Source organism: Delphinapterus leucas, chromosome 3 (genome assembly GCF_059928025.1).
Source record: "Delphinapterus leucas isolate spDelLeu-1000000601 "Yukka" chromosome 3, BTC_Dleu_Yukka2, whole genome shotgun sequence".
Lineage (NCBI taxonomy): Eukaryota > Metazoa > Chordata > Mammalia > Artiodactyla > Monodontidae > Delphinapterus > Delphinapterus leucas.
Window position 1 is genome coordinate 41697213 of NC_143131.1, and position 17012 is coordinate 41714224.

The 17012-nt window shown below is 37.6% G+C and overlaps 1 long non-coding RNA gene across 6 annotated transcripts in view; it reads right to left on the reverse strand.

Moving 5' to 3' along the window:
- Positions 1-17012, reverse strand: part of LOC111186835 (uncharacterized) — a 206478-nt gene that overhangs the window by 107141 nt on the left and 82325 nt on the right. The window contains exon 3 of one of the 6 annotated variants that reach the window (XR_002647994.3): positions 1-17012. This exon is cut by the window's left edge and continues 20417 nt beyond it; it is cut by the window's right edge and continues 14722 nt beyond it. The exons of the other annotated variants lie outside the window; for them this stretch is intronic. This is a non-coding gene — a long non-coding RNA (uncharacterized LOC111186835). 6 annotated transcript variants of the gene reach the window in all.

The following is a 17012-nucleotide window of genomic DNA, read 5'->3' on the forward strand; positions in this document are numbered from 1 at the left end:
TGAGAGTAGAAATTAATAATATAAAAAAGCAGCCAAACAAAAAGAAAAATAATGATTATGAAACAATAGCTGGTTTTTGAAAAGACTAATAAAGTACAAAAACATGTAAAAGACTACTCCAGAAATGGAACACACAAACACACCCACATATATACACACAAATGCATCTTTTACATATTTACTAAGGGGTGTGTGTGTGTGTGTGTGTCTGTGTCTGTGTTTGTGTCTGTGTGTATGTGTATTAAGGATATTTATCCTTTAAAAGGTGAAGATTTGAAAAACTGGTAGATTGGTAGAATGAAATAATGCACAGATGTTTGAATAAATGGAGCAAATCTGTAAATATCATGAGTGAATCTTCATAACATAATAGAATGGAAAGAGCAAATTGCAGAATGCTATCTAGAGCATGGTATTATTTAAGTAAATATGAAAATCACATGAAACTATTGTTTATGAATGCATATATATATATATATATAATAAAAGTATAACCACTTGGGTTGACTACACACCTAATTTATGATAATACTTTCCTCTGGAGAAAGAAAGCAAGAAAGAGGAAAAGAGGATTTCAGAGAAAAAAGAGAGCTTCCACTAATTTGTATGTTCTGTTTCTTTTGTTTTAAAAATCTGAAGAAATATGACAATCCTTTTTTTTTTCCTTTTAAGTTATGGGTGGTGGCTCAGTTTGTAAGGTATTAATGTCCTTTTCTAGATTCAAATGCTTCTCTATCAGCTCTTCTGGTACAAGGGATATCATCAGAAATCTGGGATCCAGATATATTCTGAGGTCAGTTTGGTGATCTAGGGTATCTCCAATATTCCCTACACTAACTTTATGGGTTGTCATGAATCTCCTACAACAGCAATTCTCAATCCCACTATACGTAATACTCTACCATCTTCTAAACAAATAATTGTATAATATACTATCCTAAAATAAAATCATTAAATAACATAGCACGACTTCACGCAGTTTTTAAAAATCAATGCAGGGCTTCCCTGGTGGCGCAGTGGTTAAGAACCCGTCTGCCAATGCAGGGGACATGGGTTCAAGCCCTGTTCTGGGAAGATCCCACATGCCACGGAGCAATTAAGCCCATGCGCCACAACTACCGAAGCCTGTGCAGCTACAGCCCGTGCTCCACAATAAGAGAAGCCACCGCAGTGAGAAGCTCGCGCACCGCAACGAAGAGTAGCCCCTGTTCGCCACAACTAGAGAAAGCCCGCTTGCAGCAACTAAGACACAACGCGCCCAAAAATAAATAAAATAAAATAAATTTATAAGAGAAAAAATCAATGTATACCTAACTATAAACTGAAGAAGAAATAAAAGTAATTTAAAATAAAACAATATATATTTAAATATGTAAATGTTCAGGCACTATTATATTTGAAATTATAATAAAATATTCAGTTACTTAAGCCTATCAAGCTATCAAATAGGTAGATACAAAAGGAGACCAATATATGTGTGTTACATAATACAGCCTAACACCATAAACAATGTGATTTTCTAAAATGATTAACATCTCTTGATAAAGACCTCAGCAAGGTATTGGACAATCTTCCCTCAACTTATACAGCATTGGCATGCTCAGGAAATTAGGTGTGTACTATAAACTTTCAGCTCTAAGCTGAGATCAGTGGTTCTCAGCATTAATGTGCAACAGAAGGCTCAATAAATCATGGATTTCTTGGTCTCACCCATGAGTTATTGATTCAGTAGGTCTGGAGAGGAGTCCCAAAATCTGCATTTAAAACAATTTCTCAGATGATGATGCTGCTGTTGGTCTGGAGGCCGAACTTTAAGAACCACAATTTAAAAAATTTTAAATGTTCTTTTTACATATATGAATGCCTTATAGAACAGTTGAAAGACATGTGTAACCATTTTTAGTTAGGCGTGACTGCCCCATTGTTGCAGGAGGTATAGCATCCCTGGTACCCACGCACTAAATGCCAAGGTAGTTCACCCTTCTTGCATGGTAGTTCAGAGTTCCAAGCACAAGCATTCTAAGAGTAGGAATATGGAAGCTGTCAATCTTTTACATCCTGAGCCAGAAGCTGGCACTTCCATTGTATTCTATTATTCATGGAGTCAAAGACATTGCTCAAGGCCTAAGATCTTGTCACCTCCACCAGTTCCACGTGCAGAAAAGGTTCCTCAGATACCTATTCCAGGTACAGCTCCTCAAGTGTCATTCTTCTCTATCTGCCCCTCACACATCCACCATACAATGTTGGGACAGAGATAAGATAACTTCAGCAGATACTACCATTCAAACAGAAGAGAATGGGAGGCACACAGCAGATTTTGGTCCACAGAAATTCTGAAATCAATTGGTCATATGCTGCCAGTTTACCAAAGATTGAATTGTGTCCCCCGCCCCCAAATTCATATGTTGAAGCCCTAACCGCCAAAGCAATGAAATTTGGAGATGGGGCCCTTGGGAGATATTTAGGCCATGAGGCAGGAGCCCTCATCATGGGATTAGATATGATAGAATTTTCTCTCTCTCTCTCTGTGTCATGTGAAGTTACAGCAAGAAGACAGCCATCTGCCAGCCAGGAAGAGGCCTCTCACCAGGAACTCAATCTGCCTGTACCTTAATCTTCGACTTGCCAGGCTCTAGAACTGTGAGAAATCTTTGTTGTGTAAGCCACCCAGTTTATGATATTCTGTTACGGTACCCCAAGGAAACTAAGACACTGTTCCATGATTAGTGCCCAGCCCTGCCTGCAGGTAAAGACTGTCTGCAGCTCTTGCTCTACTTTTCGAGTTCTTTATTTCAGTCATCCTTCCTTTTCCATAAAAACATTAACTTATGTTTGCAGCCAGGTAATCCATGTCTCCAGCTAGGTTTGAGGTCTAAAGAGCTCTTTCTATGTTGCATTGTTCTGTTCCTTCAGTCCAAGCTGATGCTACTTCTTTTAAAACATTGTGGGTTTTTTATATATCAGTTTATAATCAACTCCATTCAACAAAAGTCACACCCACATTCCTTTCCAAGACAAGTCTTTTTATACCTATTCCTAAGAAATCACTGTCGGATAATGCACTTAATATTCTTAAACATACTATCGTGTAGTTGAGAAGGTCTAAAAAGTATGCCTTTAAAATAAGTAGAAGGTGTATGAGGTCCTGCCTTAATCTTTCTGAGGCCTTAACGAATGGTCTTATAGCCACTTACATCTTAATTTGATCCTTGCCTTAAATGAATTTCTTTGCTTTTGCTTAGAGAAACTTGGATTAAAAACATCCCATTAAAATATGCTTGTTGGGCTTCCCTGGTGGCGCAGTGGTTGAGAGTCCGCCTGCCGATGCAGGGGACACGGCTTCGTGTCCCGGTCTGGGAAGATCCCACATGCCGCAGAGCGGCTGGGCCCATGAGCCATGGCCGCTGAGCCTGCACGTCCAGAGCCTGTGCTCCGCAACGGGAGAGGCCACAACAGTGGGAGGCCCGCGTACCGCAAAAAAAAAAAAAAGCTTGTTTTAACTCAGCAAATCCTAATTCTTTATATTTTCTCTAAATTTTGCTCAAACTGTGACCAATTCTGTTTAGCTTAGCTTATCTTTCTCTTTTTCCTATTTTATTATATGCAGCTAAAATACACAAGTTGATGTTTTTGAGATTCCACTTAAAAACTTTATCTGATACACCAGTTCATTTGATACTTTTCTATTTTCCACATGAATACAGGCAACAGCTTCAGGAAACTTCCTGCCACTACATAACAACAGACTATTTCTCTAGCCTCTGGTAACATTTTTTTCATTTCCTTTAAGCCTCATCAACAGTCTCCTAAAGGCCCTTCCAACTTTAACTCATAGCCTCCTTGAGGCCCTTACAGCTTCTACTCACTGCCTCACCCTAGAGGCATGTGATTGAGACAGTCACTACCCCCAAATCTTGCATATAGCCTTAGCCAGGATAGCTAGAATGCTGAGCTTATGTGGGAACCTGTTCTCCATACATTCTGAGTCTTCTCACCTGGTCTCTCATGAGGTTTAGGCAGACTTCTTGTATGCTTGAGGAGGGCTCCACAAGTAAATACTCTGAGAGAGAAAAAGGGAAAGCCACTAGTCTCCTAAGTCCAGGCCCCAGAGACAGGCACACCTGCTCTTCTGGCGAGCACTTACAAAGCCCACCCAGGGACGTCCCTGGCGGTCCAGTGGTTAAGACTCCGGCTTCCAATGCGGGGGTGTGGGTTCGATCCCTGGCTGGGGAATTAAGATCCCACATACTGTGGACTGCAGCCAAAAAATTTTTTAAAACAACAAGAAAAAACAAAGCCCACCCGGATTCCAGGGGGAGGAAACAGATCTCACCTTTCAATGGACAGAGTAGCAAAGAATCTGTGTCTATCTTTAATGTACCACACCTCCTATCACTACAGCAACCAAAAATGTCCTTTCCTTTTTCAAAAATTCTTCCCAGGGAAGAGGAGCACACTCTGTGAAATTTCTATTGAGAAGACTTGAATTTTTCAACTTGACTTTAGGAGAACTGCTATTCCCAAGAACCTGAGTTGTAATGTTCAGTTTCAGTGAAGAAGCTGTTTTCTCTGGGGAACTGACCACATCCACAGAGTTTCTTGATCATACTAGGGACACCTATGTGGGCTAGAAAGGACTTTACAAGACTAGCAAGTGCTCTTTTCCTTGGGATTAACTTTGACTGTTTTCGAGGTGTTTCAAGGCAATCACCAAGTGCCTCTATTTTGGCCAACAAATGCATCCCTGGTTTGTCTCCAGGGAATTCCCAAAGTGAGTTTCCAATTTATAAGTAGAGAGTCTAGACTTAGAAATCTTTTTAGATTTCTTCTGGAAGAGGTAGGAGCGAGATTCTCTGGGCTCTTACTGGCCTGGTCTGCTACTTCCTTACACAGACTATGTTTAAGTCCTTATCACTCTGCTCAGCTGGAGCTGCCTGCACAGTGTTAGGACAGAAGAAAATAATTAAAAGGCTCAGGATTCAGACAAAAAGGTGCTGAGGGCCTAAACTTCTGCGGAGCCAGAGCTAATGCCATGGCCCAGGACTGAAGAGGCCATCTATAACCTATGGGTGCAAAAAATCTTCAGAGGAAGGACTCTGTGGTATTCTCTTCTGTGCAGTCTTTCAAAACTTCTGCTAAAACACAGACTTTCTAAACTACAAAGTGTGACGACAGACATTTGTGTAAAGCCAGAATCTTCAGAACTGAGGGCTCTCCCCAAAGCAACCGCCTTTATAAACCACCTGTGACTAAACGCTTCCTTCCCTAGCAATGAGCTGGAAGGATTTTCGAAGACTCTTGCCTTTGTGTAAGTGAATAATTTCTTTCAACTTGGGGTTTGCCCCTCTCCTACTGCTTAGAATTTCTTTACTCTGCTATTTTCAGTGAGCCATGAATAAATACCGAGGTCATCTACGGGGTCTCGGGTCATGAAGTTAAATGCTGTCGACCTTGCAATTTCCACTCCAGTTACATATAGATGATGCTTAAGAATAGTAAGCACTAAATAAATTTTCTAAGTTGCTTGTCAGTCTAGGATTCTATGCTATTTTGTAGATCTATTTCTCCTTTTTTGAAACTTACTAATTTCACATTAGTGCCGTGGCAAATATATTTCAAACCATCTCAAACCTATGTAGCCCCTCTGTATTCCTGATTTAGGAAATTGAGACACATAGAAACAACCCAAAGTATTAACATGTTGTCCGTTTTTGTCAGAGCTTTTTTTACATCCAGAAGAATTCAGCTGAATCACACATGTGGTCTACAAAAACAAACATAGGAAAACTATTGCTGATTTTAAATTAGTTAGAAGTGGAGAGAAGTTTCTTTTTTCCTTTTATCAAAGAAAAACCTTTGGTTTCCTTTCATAAATGCTTAATCATGTTCTAAGCAATTCTAAGCATGAGTTTATCACTGATGAATACAAACTACAATGGCTAATTTTCTTAGATTTGTTTGGGTTTTATAAACTAATCGATAGATTAACTGCATGAAAAGTGGAATGTGAAGTTATTTCTACTTTTTTTGGTAAAAGATCAGATTAATTTTTTAAGCCAAACCCCAATGAGGAATTTTCCAGAAAGTCACAGACTATAATTGTAATTTTGTGATGCATGGGAATTTTATCTGTGCCAATTGGAACTTGGAAGGAAATAGTATACAGTTGCTTGTCTCTTTCTGCAGGTCATGTTACAATGCTTCTCAAAGACTAAGCCAATATGCAGTGTGTGTTGTACAGTAATCTACAGTGAGAGAAAGGGGGAAGAAAAGCTGAGCTGGTCAAAAGCAATGTCCTCTTTCATGAGGTCAGCCAATAGAAATTGTAACAGCTAATATCCTAGACAGTGGGAATGCAGTAAAGGATTTTTTCCCTTCTTTCCCAAGAGAAAAAATAAATATCAAGGCAGTCATTTTGAAATCCAGAAAAATCACAGCTGGAAACCCGAAATAAACCATCTTCAACTCTAAGATTCTGACATTTGATCTGTTACTTCTTTGGGAGTCCAGCTAAAGTAGGGATATTAACTTTACAAGGAGTTTCATCCTGATTTCTATTAGGGGATCCCAATTAGAGGTAACTTGCTACTTGGATTAAGGTTTATGTACACCTTTAAAGTTTAATACCACTTACAACTATTTAATATAAATAATTCCTATCCTTTTACACTCTCTTTCCGCAACCTGACTTTTATCATCTTCTTCACCAAGTCAGATAAGCCTTTATGAAGTCGAACCTGGATGCTTTCCTGAATCACAGATCTCACTCCCTTACACGTCTTTACATACATGTCAGTCCCCATCCTCCCTACTTTGAAAGGTTCCATCCCAGCTCTCATCCTCTTGCCTGATGAAGTGGGGATGGGATGTAGGATTCTTCAAAATCATTGCACAGTCAACCAACTTCTCGCAACGAGCTGCATCTACTGCCCTTGCTATTTTATTTCTATTTGGAAGCAAAAGGACAGCAAAACAAAACAAAACAAAACAAAAATGAGGGACCAAAGGATGGATATGTCCAGCCTTTTGTATTACTACTGGCTTCAGAGTAATTGATTGTGCATTTGATCCACATGGATCTTGGCCATATACTGTGTCCAGTGAGGTTGGCCTCAGTATAAAATAGATAAGGTAAAGACCAAATGGTAAAGCCAAACCATGTCCATTGCCCATCTCACACCTTTTCTCAGCAACACCTGAAAATCCTCTTTAGCATATTCCTGTAAATTCTGTTAGATTAACATTTGTTAAAACTCTTCCTCTTCTAAACTATTGATGAAAGCTTATAGACAACATTATAAACTCATTTTAATAAAATATTCTCTCCATAAAAATAGTACACAATTATATGGCACTTTCCATGTAACATGGCACTGTTCTAATATCTCACATACACAGACTCATCTAAGCCTCACCAGATCCCTGTGTGGTAGGTATGATTACATCCTCATATTACGGTATAGATGGGGAAACTGAGAGACACACAGGCTAAGTAACTTTCCTGAGGTTTCAGAGGCAGTAAACAGAAAGCAGGCCGTGGGTTTGAACTCAGGAAGTCTTGATTCCATGCCCTTAACTATGATGGTATGCTGCCTCTCTGGCCGCCAGAGGTCAGCTTCCCTGAAGGAATCAAGATTGACTGAGGTGCGATGCTTTGCCAAGAGAAGCATAGAAGAGTCTGGGGATTCCCATCGTGTTTATAGCATGGGGCTTCTACACAAAAGAACGCTGGCAACAGATGAGAGATAACAAATATGCCTTGACTCAGAAATTTCCTGATGCAGTTCTTCTGAGGCTTGTTTGAAAGAAACATAAAACACTTCTGGGAAAAATGTAGATTTAGAGGCATTACAGGGTACCCAGAGTATAGAGGACCAGGGATGTACATATATCATTTTTCTGCTGCTCGTCAAGTTAATTCTCCAAACATTTATTAAGCATCTATTATTCATAAGACTGTAGACTAACAGGGCAATGCAAAGATGAGTTCTGTTTGTTTGGAGTCTGGAATGAATGATCCTTGTTATTAAACTCGACTTGTAGAGCAAATGTTCTTGAACTTTGCTACATACTAAAACCACCTGGGGAGTTCCAATTAAAAATCCCATGAGAAAAATTCCAAAGACCCCAGACCAATAAATTCAGAATCTCTAGGGTGGGACAAAGACATGAAGATCTTTTCAAAGCTCCTCAGTTATTCCATTATGAAGCTGAGGTTGACAATATTGAGAACCACCGCTTTAGGGTATCCTTTGTGTCAGCCTACTTGTCCTTAGTAACCACTATGGAAAACAGTATGGAGGTTCTTTACAAAACTAAAAATAGAAAAAGGATCTCTCATTTTCTTTTTTTTTTTTTTTCTTCCTGAACAGATAGGCAATAGGCTGTAGTTTCCTTATTGCATTTTATTTAACCTATTTAGAGTGCCTTTATCTGGAGCATTCATTTGCTCCTAATTCAACAGTGGCATCAGGAGGTGTGGTGTAGGGTAGGGGTGGCCACTGCTATTTGCTTTCCATTTTGGACTATGGAAGATTCTATGGGCAGTTAGATGGGAAGCAATATAATGTTGTGAAAAGGTCTGAGCTCTAAAGATCTTGGCTCACATCTCAGTTTTTCTATTCCGTGTTATGACCTTGGGTGAGTTGCTTAACTCTTAAGTCTTGGTTTCCCTTTTTGTAAAATAGTGATAATAATGTCTGTTTGTGAGAACTAAACCAAATAACTAATATAAAGTGACCGGTACAGAGTATGTGCTCAATGAACAGCATCTTCTCTGCTATAATTATCTTGCTAATTAAAATGAACTCTGTCCCTTTTAGATGGCTTCTTTGCTAGATTCTTTTATAACTTCCATGCTGTGTGATGGAGTCAAGGGGCTACTCTCCCCCATTCAGACAAATGTCTTTGAAACTGTCCATTTCCTTTAGCAGCAATTTCCCACGCTGGACTGCTAAAGTCACATCTTGGCTTCGCCTTAACAGTTTTTGATTCTTCGGATTCTTTTGTCTCTTTCATTTTTTTCCCATATCCTCAGACTTCCGCTTTAAAAGTGGTCTTTGCTCTCAAGATCTTTCTGTATAGTTCCTTCCTGTTAGCTTTCTCCTCCCTGTGATGAATCCCATTTTATCCCCTCCCCATGATTTTAGATATATAAAATAGACACTAAAACTCTTTTAATTCCAGCTTTTTACTTCAGCTTTTACTTTTAAGATTAAGGCTATAAACCCAATGAATATTTCATGTGGAACACTTCTCAGCCTTCATTTGCTGAGGTAGATGTAATAACCAGCAAAAAAGCTGTAATAAAATAAACTCAGTAAAGATCACCAGACAGTACATATTAAGAGACCTAAATTTATGACTGTTTGATGAGTTGAATGTTCTAAAAGAAAATTTCCAAGTTCCCTTTTTATCTCACCTTCTTTAATTGCTTTTCTCAGTTTTCTCTGTTTAGCATCATCCTTTGCAATTAACCCCTACCAGCTTCCTTTTTAAATCCGTGAGCACTTTTTATTCCCTATTCTAAGTACTTTGCTTTCACTTTTACCAGTTGTGAAACAGACTGAAAGCAATGATCCACTATGTCCCTCTTAGACATCCCTGAATATCACAACACTGGTCCCATTTTATGCTCCAGGTCAGCTTTCTTCTCATTTCTCATATTTTCCACAAGTCTAGCCTAATGATAGATGGCTCTGTTCTATGCCTCCTTTCAATACATAGAGCAGAGTCTTCTGTGGAAGACTGACTTAATCCTGGTGCCTTCCTCTTTCCACCAACCCACCCATTGACTACAGATGACAAACATGGATTTGTGAGGTGACAGGCAGCAATGAGCTTACATTCACTATTTTAAAGAAAGGTACATCATCAGCCTGCCTAATGCTAGTTGTTTTATCAATCTTCTCATTTCTAATTTAACAATTTTTTGCTACCTTCTGAACCTTTATTTTATTTTTTTTTTTTTTGCGGTACGCGGGCCTCTCACTCTTGTGGCCTCTCCCGTTGCAAAGCACAGGCTCCGGACGCGCAGGCTCAGCGGCCATGGCTCACGCGCCGCGCCTCTCTGCGGCATGTGGGATCTTCCCCGACCGGGGCACGAACCCGTGTCCCCTGCATCGGCAGGTGGACTCTCAACCACTGTGCCACCAGGGAAGCCCTGAACCTTTAAATGTAGTTTGTCACCTTCCTCTGACCACTTATATCTGTGCCTTTTATCCACTGTTGTTCTGCTAAATTAGCTTTTCATCAAGGCTGTGAGGTAACATCTTCAATTCTATTTGTCATAAATAAAGATTAGAAGGGCTTTATTTTGTAGATGATTATTTTTAAAGAATCTTTCTGTCTTATCCATACTATCACTTAATAATTCAACATCTTCTGAATTTTGCTGTATGATTTTTGGCCTTTTTCTCTTTTTTTGGAGGACTGAAATATGTATAAATATGACTTAAAAACAGACTTTCTTCAAGGTAATGCCTATTGCTCATTGATAACTGTGAGTCTTTCAAATAAGTACCAGTCTGTCAATGTTCTTTAAGCTTTTAAAGACTGTGAATCTTCCTAGTACAAAATTTGAATTATTTTTGAAACGGCTGCAATAATAATGACAAAATACAATCTCTAAAATCCAGAGATTAATTTACCCAAGGTTACTTGTTCTCTCAAAAAATTTTATAAATTGCACTGCTCCTTATACACCTAAGACTAAATATATTCTCTATATCTATGTGACACCAAAATTATGTGCTATAGAGAGGAACAATAAAAGGTCTCTGAACAAGAAATCCCAATGTATTCAAGGAAAAAAATTCCAGTTGGGAAATCATAGCATCAAATAGTTGAATGTAGAAAAAAAAATGCCACCTTCTTAATTTATCCTAAATATTATGTTATCAAGCACAGAGCTAGATACACAATAGAATCTGCAAAAATATGTAGTAACTTGTCAAATTTAGACAATAATATTTTAGCCTAAATGAATATTTATCATCTAATCAGTTAAGTTGTGATATTAATATAAATATAGAATCAGGATTACTTACAAATAATACTTTTTAAAAAAATAACATTTGGGGCTTCCCTGGTGGCGCAGTGGTTGAGAGTCCGCCTGCCAACGCAGGAAACGCAGGTTCGTGCCCTGGTCCGGGAAGATCCCACATGCCGCGGAGCGGCTGGGCCCATAAGCCATGGCCGCTGGGCCTGCGTGTCCGGAGCCTGTGCTCCGCAACGGGAGAGGCCATAACAGTGAGGCCTGCGTACCGCAAAAAAAAAAAAAAAAATGACATTTGAAGTCATCAAGCTCAGTCATTGAAAAATTTAAGTAAACAAAACAAGAGAGCCCTTTCTCCTAAAAAAATCTTAGGAGATAAAAACAGAGTTTCTGGCTTGAAAAATGGGTGGAGTCCCACTGTCTAGGCTCATCTTATCCTCCTCATCCCATGAAGACTTGTATGAAGATATCTGATCTAGTTTAATATGTTTATCTGTAAGTGGGGACACTAAGGCCTAGACAGGCTAAATATCTTATCCAAGGTCATAGACCTCATTAGCAATACAGCATAAACAAGAACTGAACTTTCCCAATTTCTGGTCTAGAGGGCTCTGTGGTATGTCATGATGTCTCCTCCTCAAAGAAGTCCATTTTGAAAATCATACTATGACCAAAAAAGTTGTAATGGTGGAACATCTTGAGATTCTGCTCAAAATTGTGAAGTGCACATTTGAAGAAAACAAGCACACAGGCCCACCACTGTGTCTACATATGTCCTGTGCTTTCTATACTCTTGCATTTATGTTTTTGAACTTATCATTAACAAATGGGTTGTACAGCAGCTTATAACTGAGAATTCTGAGGTTTCACATAGTATATGGGAACCTGTGACTACAGCTATGACAACGAAGATAGAATTATATAAATATTTGTTATGGTACCATTCAGCTGTGTTTAAATTTAGGCAAGTTTTAATGAGTTTGAGTAAGAAATATTTTCAGATATCTTCTATACTGATCACTGCCCTATAGTTATGACTCAGCCTGTGACATAAATCAGCCAACGAACAAACAAATTTCTACAAACTGGATTTGTCTTGAGAGTGAGATGTCATCACAAAGCCTCAGGGAAACATTAATGGGACAAATCATGTTTATAAAAGACTATGAAAACTTCTGTATATTCTTTATTCGTAATGAATAAAAATAATCTAATTAATGAGGCCCACTGAATTCAGAACCTATGATATTTATAATCAATATGCATTTTCTCAGTCAACTTGAGCCATAATAAAATACCATAGACTGGGTGGTTTAAACAACAGAAATGTGTTTTCTCACAGTTCTGGAGGCTGGAAATCCAACAGCAGTATGCCAGCATGGTTGAGTTCAGGTGAAAGGTTTCTTCCTGACTCTGTAGACACTGCCTTTTCACAGTGTCCTTATGTGGCAGAGAGAGGGAGAGAGAGAGAGGGAGAAAACCACTCTCTGGTGTCTCTTCTTGAAAGGATGCTAATCCTATCAGATAAGGGCCCCACACTTATGACCTCATTTAACCTTAATTGCTTCCATAAAGGCCCTATCTCCAAATACAGTCACATTGTTATGGCCTCAACATATAAATTTGGGGGAGACAAAATTCAGCTTATAGTATGCATAATTCTCATTTAATATAAAACTTGGAATACATACCATAACATGGGCCTTTGATATTTACAGCATATATTATAAAATATTTTCTGTATTACATAATTAAATTGAAATCCATATTGTATCTATTAGTGTAGAGGGAAAACCATTTTTCAAACATCATGTGGGAATAAAATATTTAGTCCATATAAATATTTAGTACATATGAATTTTCCAGATAAGTAAAAATTCCCATTATACCACCTTTAGCAAAATCATTAAGTACCATTGTCAAGAGAAAAAAAAAAAGTAAAAATTACCATTATAAGTAATGACTCCTTAATATTATAACAATTTCATGGAATCATCTGCAGTATGTTCACAAGTCTCCCTCTTATAGACAGCATATTTTAAAGACAATTCAAAAATATTTTCTTGACAATGCAAGGTCATCATTTAGAAGATCAAGCTTTATACTCTAACAGTGAACAATAGAAGATGTGCAAAAATGTTTCCTTCTACTATAAGATACCCCAGATTTAACATCTCCATACCCAAAAAAAAAACAAAGCCAGAAAAATCACAATCCCAAATATCTCAGGTAAAGACCTTCTATTAGGCTGTTCTACACTGCTATTTATTGGGTAAACTGGTATATTAAATTGCAAATCTTCCTTTTACATTTAATTCTGAATTAATAGGAGGTAGCCTAAGGGCCTGAAATTTCATCCCTAGGAAAAGAATATGAACTCTGTAACTTTTACGTTTGTTGCTACATGTTCCTTATTTATTTGTGTGTGTGTGTGTTTTAGTTTATCTTAAGAATCAAAGTTATTAAAAATCCAGTGATATGTAAAGACTCATTATTTGAAAGAAATCAAGTTGCATTTAATTTAAATATCCTATAATTCAGGCTTTTCACTAAATGTATTTATAAGTATAAATTTGGATTAATTTAGCATTAAAGAAATGAATGGGAAATATTATACTGGCATGATGACTGCTACTGAAATATAATCATGTAAATACTTTTCAGCTCCATTGGGAGTAGCCTAAGTACTATTTTTAATGTATACACTTCCTTTTCTCATAGACTCTCCATATTTAAATAATTTAAACTAAATAAAAACAAGTGTTTTTGTATAGTCACAAGAATTTAACTCAGCTTTCTCATTACAATAATACCATTTTATACACTTTCAATCTTGATTTCAATTCTACTGAGCTGAATCATAATTTTGTTAACAATGTTTCTAGTTATTTTGATAGATTTTTATTACTATTAGTGAAACTAAGCCCTAAATTTTATTTTGTATATACAATTTCATTTCTTTAAGTAACGTTCAAGTATATATTAAACATATAGCATGTCCCTGCACATTTTGGTGTTTTAGAACATATTTGTTCTCTTTCAAAATTCAATATGTACAGTTCCAGGGAGAATTAAAGCTATTGGTTATTAATATTAATGAAGAGATCAATTCTAGATAAGAATCTGGTTTTTTTTAAAGAGAGGTTTTGCAAATATTCTATGTAGAGATTTGACTAAAACTTCTGATTTCTTTTTTTCGTAAGATTACACTAGTGCTTCATTAAATGTTACTCTTGTTGAATAGAATTTGGCCTTGGTTTTTTCACTGCCAACCTAAGCATTCCAAGAAAATCACAAAGTAAGCTGTTACATAAACTTCATGGACAGTGATTTAAATAATAAAGTAGTTCTTTTAAAAGTCCTTCATTGTCACAATCACTGGCAAAAACAATGTGGTACAGTAGAAAATTTAAACTTAGATGTTTTGTTGCAAAGGAATTTGGGAATATGTATCAAGAAACTAAAGTATTCATATACTTTGACTTAGTATTTTTTTCTTGGGGACCTATCATTTATTTATTTATTTTTAAACATCTTTATTGGAACATAATTGCTTTACAATGGTGTGTTAGTTTCTGCTTTAAAACAAAGTGAATCAGCTATACATATACATATATCCCCATATCTCCTCCCTTCTGCATCTCCCTCCCACCCCTCTAGGTGGTCACAAAGCACCAAGCTGATCTCCCTGTGCTATGCAGCTGCTTCCCACTATCTATTTTACATTTGGTAGTGTATATATTCCATGCCACTCTCTCACTTCGTCCCAGCTTACCCTTCCCCCTCCCCATGTCCTCAAGTCCATTCTCTACATCTGAGACTTTATTCCTGTCTTGCCCCTAGGTTCTTCAGAACCCTTGTTTTTTTTTTTTTTTTTAGATTCTACATGTATGTGTTAGCATACGGTATTTGTTTTTCTCTTTCTGACTTACTTCACTCTGTATGACTGACTCTAGGTCCATCCACTTCACTACAAAAAATTCAATTTCATTTCTTTTTATGGCTGAGTAATATTCCATTTTATATATGTGTCACTTCTTCTCTATCCATTAATCTGTTGATGGACACTTAGGTTGCTTCCATTTCCTGACTATTATAAATAGTGCTGCAATGAACATTGTGGTACGTGATTCTTTTTGAATTATGGTTTTCTCAGGGTATATGCCCAGTAGTGGGATTGCTGGGTCGTATGGTAGTTCTATTTTTAGTTTTTTAAGGAACCTCCATACTATTCTCCATAGTGGCTGTATCAATTTACATTCTCACCAGCAGTGCAAGAGGGTTCCCTTTTCTCCACACCCTCTCCAGCATTTATTGTTTGTAGATTTTTTTGATGATGGCCATTCTGACTGGTGTGAGGTGATGACTTCATTGTAGTTTTGATTTGCATTTCTCTAATGATTAGTGATGTTGAGCATCCTTTCATGTGTTTGTTGGCAATCTGTATATCTTCTTTGGAGAAATGTCTGTTTAGGTCTTTTGCCCATTTTTAGATTGGGTTTTTGTTTATTTGATATTGAGCTGCATGAGCTGCTTGTAAATTTTGGAGATTAATCTTTGTCAATGGCTTCGTTTGCAAATATTTTCTCCCATTCTGAGGGTTGCCTTTTGGTCTTGTTTATGGTTTCCTTTGCTGTGCAAAAGCTTTTAAGTTTCATTAGGTCCCATTTGTTTATTGTTGTTTTTATTTCCATTTCTCTAGGAGGTGGGTCAAAAAGGATCTTGCTGTGATTTATGTCATAGAGTGTTCTGCCTATGTTTTCCTCTAAGAGTTTGATAGTGTCTGGCCTTACATTTAGGTCTTTAATCCATTTTGAGTTTATTTTTGTGTATGGTGTTAGGGAGTGTTCTAATTTCATTCTTTTACATGTAGTTGTCCAGTTTTCCCAGCACCACTTATTGAAGAAGCTGTTTTTTCTCCATTGTATATTCTTGCCTTGAAAGGACTACTTTTAATGAGCTCTGGCCCAGCATTGCTATATCATTTGTCACAACTACAAAACTCAGAAAATTGTGACTTGAGCCTCTACTCGCCACTCTTTGTTTCTGTTCTATTTCTCATCCACATAGATATCTATCCTATATCTGAGTCCAGTTGTGGTGTTTGTGTGCTTGTGTCTGTGTGTTTAACATTTTACCCATCATTGCTATGTGTTGGAAAGATTTTTTGAAGCATAAATTCTCAGCATCATGTTAGCCTGAAAGCCTCCTTCTTTTTTCAAGCTTCTTGAAAAAGCAGTCCATTTTCAGCATCTCTATTTCTTCCTCACCAATTGAGTCCTTCACTTGTAATCAGGTGTCTGCTCGCACAACATCAATGAAATTGCTCTTGCCAAAGTCACAGAGGACACCCAGTATCTCTCCGTATTATCTGTTTGATTGTTGTCAGAAATTTCCCTTGCTTTCCTGCTAGGGTTAACTAACTACACAGAGACAATTTCCCGTCTTCTAGCTCTGATAGCTCTGCAAAAATCCCCATAGTTAGCTGACCAGCATTTCACTCCTTTCCCCACTCCTCAGTGCTATCCACTGGATGTCCAGGGCCCCCAGACTGCTCTGAGACAAACCACAAAGAACCTCACCCTATGATGTGGTTTTGCCCTTCTCCCTCCTTCTTCCCATCTTTTGTCAAAATAGACTGAATTGTTTTCAAGATTCTCTAGTTTCTCCTTTCTGCTTTTCATGATAATAATCAACTAAACCATCTCCATAATGGGTTAAAAATCTGTCAATGGCTTATCTATCCTGGGTAAGATGTGTGTATTTTAACAATGACTTCTTATAGCCTTAACCTAAAGAAGTAACTCAAATGGAAGTCATTTACTTTAATCTAAAATTATCATTCTATTATGTCCCTGATTACATGACAGACAGGGATTTATGGCGCCAAAGCTGATCAATGGGTCAAACAATTGAAGGTAGGAGGAACCTCCTATATGGCCTCTGCCCAACTATTACAAAGTCCCTCAAGGAGAAAGTGAGGATGGATGTGTGAAGAAAGGGTGTGTCCAGG